We start from the raw sequence: 5,926 nt of genomic DNA on the forward strand, positions 1-5,926 counted from the left end.
TATAAAGAATATAAAATAAAGGATGGACTAGTATTTTTGCCTAATCGTCAAAAGTGTGAATCTATTTAACAAAGCATTTATACCAGGTCAATTTAATCTAGTTATGAAAGTATTGACGACCTAAGTCTTGCCTAAAGCGAATGACAATTTTAAGTTTAACAAATAAGGCGACAAGTAAATAAATATATATACCCGTCATTTCAAAAATAAAGTTTCCACTATACTATGAGTTTATGTTTTGTACAGTTATAAAAAAAATGCGGAAAGTAAATACAAACAGTGATTCGATGAAGTCTTCGGGTTCCTTCCGAGTATCGTCTTCGGGATGTATCTCCGGATACCTGTATAAACACTTAGTAAAGGTGTTAGTAAGAGAATAAATAACTATCGAATGAATTAATGAATAAACTTAAAAACAAAAAAAACCCCGTCTTTTGTACATGGGAGACCTTGGAAATCGGCGGAAATTTCTTCATCGGCCATTTGGGTTTAGTATTCGCCCAAATGATTTTAACAGAAAGCGATAAAAGGAATAACAATGTCAAAAACATTCCCGGGCATTGAGCTCGTAGCTAGTCGTCCGAGAAAGATTAAACACAATACCAATGGCCACCGGAGTAGTATTTTCCGGGCACAAAACCAACATGAGACTATTAAAATAATGTAAACAAAAATACCATCTAAAATCGTGAAGCAGAGGAGCAGTAGTGCAGTGAGAATGAAGCAAAAACAATGAACATCAAGAAGTTAGAAAGTAAAAAAAATGATTGCCCGAAAACAGATAACAAACACAGCCAATCAACATATACAAACACCAATGTTACAATAACGATGATAAAACACATACAGAGGAATATTAGAGCAGCAACGACCTCAAACCAAGCACAAAAAAAAGAGCCAAATGGTTGTTCGCCGGAAGTGGGCCAGCTCGTCGGCGCCGGTGGTGACGCGACGACGCAGCTGCGGTGAAGCAGAAGGAGACGACAGGGTGCAGTGGGGAAGAGAGGAAAGGGGATGGGTTTGTGCGTTGGTTGTGGCTGTTTGGTTGTTCTTGGTTCACCGGTGGTGGCGCTGTGGTAGTGGTGTGGTTGTGGTGGTTGCGATGGGCAGTGGGGGGATGGAGAACGAAGGGAGAGAAAAACGAGGGTGACTGGTGGTGCGTGGGCAGTGGGGTTGTTTGGTGCGTCGTCGGAGCTCCGATGTCATGACCCAACCCCGTGGGCCGCAACTAGTGCCCGAGCTGGACACCCAGACGTACTCACTTACCAGAATCGGTATACAAATGGCAAACCTAGATTCGGCGTACACTGACTTATACTGATACAAAGATCAGATGTCGTCTTAAGCGGTCACATATAACAAACATATCATACAGAAGCCACCAAGGCTGTCGTAAAACATATCGCCCAAAACATATACATACTTACACATACATACAAGCCGTTAAGGCTGTCATAGCAAATAGAACCGCTTAGACGCAAGCCACACAGAAATAACTGAACCATAACAACCCATGACCCACATACATGTCTACAGGCCTCTAACAAGACAACAGAATCATATGACGGGACAGGGCCCCGCCGAACCCCTGAATATATACATACATATATACAACGGAAGAGTCTGTACCAAAATGTAGGCTCTAGGACAGGGGAGCACTCCAAAGCAGCAGAATGGATAGCCTAAGCTGTCGAGTCACTCACGTGAACGTCTGTACCTGCGGGCATGAAACGCAGCCCCCGAAGAAAGGGGGTCAGTATGGAATATGTACTGAGTATGTAAGGCATGAAATGCAACTGAAAAGATCATAACTGAAGTAGAGATTCCAAGAGTCAGGTATGATAATAAAGAAACCGCTGTACCTGAACAGTATGAGACAAAATCAAACTTACCAATACCACATAGCGTACCCGGCCCATTATGGGACTCAGTGAATAAAATCATGTCATCACGTCATCATGAACATATGTATACGTATACCCTACCCGACCCTCTAGTGAGGGACTCGGTGAATAGAGTCATGCATGCCAACATCATATATCATATATATACCGTACCCGACCCTCTAGTGAGGGACTCGGTGAATAAAGTCATGTCATCATATCAACATGCTATCATATCATCATGCATATACATATATACGTACCGTACCCGGCCCTCTAGTGAGGGACTCGGTGAATCAAATCATCATATGCCCTCCTGGCCGCCGTGACATAGCATCATCTCATCATGTCATCATATACATATACCGTACCCGACCCTCTAATGAGGGACTCGGTGAACAATGCAGTGAAGTGCGCACGATAACAAACCCGACCCGGGACTCGGTGAAAGACTATGAGGCGTGCACGAGCAGAGTAGTAAAAAACTATATGCATATAAATCAAGACTCGATAGATAGGTACGCAAATCGACACTTGAGGATCATAAACACGTTTCGAATCAATCCGAGTTAGTATGAAAAAGTTATGGACGTTTTAGTACAGAACCTTCTACGAACATTTCAGAAGCCATTTTTGGAAAATCAAAGCAACAATCATGTTAGGTACCTTTCGAATATCGTTATGGATCAAATCAAATAGAGCTTTTGGAACCATATGTACGTATCAAAATATATCAAAGACTCAATGGAATAATCAAACGTGCTAGCATTTGAAAATCAAGACATTAGTCATATCAATTATCTCTCGAATGCCATTTGGAAACATATCAAATAGATCTTTGGACATCATAGATACGCATCAAAACCATATGAAATAGCTTATGGAAGTCAAGAATATTAGCCATCCTAGTGGCTCTAAGAATAGGAGTTTCTTTGAAATCATACATATACGTCATCTGCTCGTTTCGTAAGGTTCATGCCAAAAGAAAGAATGGGTAAGCCTTACATACCTTTCCCGCTTCCTACGCTAACCCGAACTTAAGTAAGGGCTTCGCAAGATCTACAACAATATTAATGTATACCAAACATTAGCTATAGATACTTAGAAGTTCAATCTTTAACCAACACTTTATTTACAGAAATTTCGGCAGCATTTCCCCTGTAAATACAACTAACCCCGAGAATCCAACTCGGCCAAATCATCAACAACAAATCCGAGAATTCAACTCGGCCAAATTATCAACAACAATACCAACAGTCATTCTAACAATGTTAACAATTAATTCAAAACGCATTCCAACGTTAGCAACTTCTTTCTACAAACTTCGACGGCGTTTCATTTATGTTCACTTCATAATTGCTCACATATTCAAGTACTAATCCGAAACCATTCAAACAATATTCAAGAACACTTCAAACAATCCGCATAATATTCAAAACAATCCAACCAATACTTCACTCCACCCGAAACCTTCCAATTGCAACAAGAACAATAACAACACATTTCCTTCTTTCAAATTCATGAACTACACCAACAATTCACACACTAACAACATTTTGTTCCATAAATACAAGAAGCTACATTCAAATCACATTGGCTTCTAAAACAGCCCACAACAATTTCAACTTCAACTTGAATCATTTGACTCTCGTTTCTATCATAGAATTCATGACAACAACAACCAAAATACTAAGTAAAATTGGTCCCCTATTTCTACACAACACACACGGCCAAGCAACACATACACACGGCCACAACATACAACCATATTTTCATGAATTTTATCCATTTCTACATACCACAACATACACAACCATCCATAACATATAAAAAGAAGATTAATTCTTACCTTTTCCCCTTAACTTCTCACTTGGCTAGGGTTATGAACTTGCAACAAAGAGCGGTCTACTTGCTCCAACAATTATCTCATGTTAAAGAGGGCCTTCAAATTAGTAGGAATGCTAGAAGAAAATAATTTTTTTGATCAATATTTGAGGGCTTCAATTTTTCTTTCCTTTGGCCGAATGGCCTCCTTCTCTTTTCTCTCCAAGTTTCTTGAAATTTCCAAGTATAAAAGATGATAAATGTGATCCATAAGTCATCTTTTGACTTATTTATTTTACTTCCATGTGGGCCTTGGCCCACTTCATTTTGGACGGCCAAATGGCCCATTAATTCAAGCCCACTTTTTTTTATTTTGTAATTCATGAAAATTTATTTTCCTAAATCCAAATTTGCCCTTAGCCTTCCTCCATATTTTCTATGAGCCATCTTGCGAATTTCCCTTTTTGCCCCTAGCCTTTCTTAATATTTCCACTTCAAAAATTTTCATAAACAACTTGTGTATTAAACAAGATCAAAATATAGCCTTGTCCTTAACTTCTTGCAATTGTCTTGAATTATCCGAATGTACAAAATGCGGGATATAACATCTGAGCTCCGACGTGGTGGCGATGGGAAGAGAGAGAGGGAGACGAAGCGGGGTAGTGGGGGTGGTTTGGAGTGTTGAGCATGGTGCTGGACGGAGTTGTTGTTCGCCGTTAATGGTGGTTTGCCGACGAATTTGTGATGGTGAAGTCGTGTGTGTGAGAGAGAGAGGGGCTGTGAGTTTAGAGAGAAAGAGCTAGGGGTTGAGAATATGAAATCTGAAAATTGTGTTGTGTGTAGAAGATTGTGTCCAATAATTAAATTAACCCCTCCCTTTTCTTATAATATAAACAAACACCCCCTTTTGTCCAAAAAGTAATGATCTTCCCTCTCTTGTCCCCTTTACCCCTTTTAACCTTTATGCAAAAATACAATAACCAATGGATCAAGAACCGAACCCATTACCTCAAATGTCAACTTTTAAAAAGGTGATGAGACCTTGACTTGATCGAATTTTTGCTCTGTGTTTAAAAATTAATTGCTTCGATTTTCTCTGCACTAACGGACTGTACTAAAATATAGTTAACTAATACATGTATAAATAATAATGTAAGTATAAAATATAAATAATAATGTAAGTATAAAATATAAAACTGTACTGCTATAAAATAAAGAGACAATTATTAATTGCACAAAATTGTAGTATTACACTGTACATGTGAAAATAATGATTCTGGAAAAATGAAAATAAATTGATAAAATTCCTAAAATAAGGATAATCATCAATAAATTGTCGAAAAATGTAAAAATGTGTAAAAAATGTATTTCGCGCTCTTTAACGAATCAGGGCCCCCCAAAACGTTAATTTTAAGCACATCGAGCCAAAATTAGGTGTCAACAGCTTGTCCCTCTTCGATTGGAGATGATGAAAGAGTTTTCGGATGAAGACGTTGACGTGTAGACTATTTTGGCTCGGCAAAGAATAACTAAAAGGATATGTACGGAGAAAGAAGCAGACGTTAATAGAGCTTTGACAATGCTCTCCATCCATCGGCAGGGTTGTGATAGAAAGAAAAATGATAAAAGGGGAAGGATTGTTCAGGGCCGAAAAGCATCCGCGCACCCACGTCATCGCTTCCAAAATTGCCTTAGTGTCGAGCTATGAGACGCTGGGAAGGTGCAAGATTGTATACATGCTGGGGAAAGAATGATTCTCGCCCTGATGTGACCGAACTCTACATAGAGCTTCCTACATATCTCGCCAATCACGAGAATCAGGTCAATGTAGTTTGAAAGGTGGTAACTAATGGATGTTGTAGCAAATTTTGATCGTCCGATCAAAAATTTTCCCCAGTGTTGTTAGAATGGTCCTAGCAAGTGTAGGACGAAGGACGGTCGTGCTCGAATTCGTGCTACCGACATATCCCTGAGATGGGAGTCAGACCGATTGTAGTGCGGGAAAACTTATTGGGGAGGAAAATGATTCATTGCTAGAGGGGCGACCGAACTCAAAGCCATGGACTACAAAGTTGTATGTCGGGACCCTGATGAAAAGATCGGGTTGTGTGCCGAAGCTTTGAATGGGGAGGAGTCCTGGATTGTGTGTGATGACCTTGATGCATACACCGGTTTGTGTGCCGGAGCCTTGAAATGAAATGAAATCTCGTGTTGTGTGT

Source organism: Lycium barbarum, chromosome 9 (assembly GCF_019175385.1).
Source record: "Lycium barbarum isolate Lr01 chromosome 9, ASM1917538v2, whole genome shotgun sequence".
Classification (NCBI taxonomy): domain Eukaryota; kingdom Viridiplantae; phylum Streptophyta; class Magnoliopsida; order Solanales; family Solanaceae; genus Lycium; species Lycium barbarum.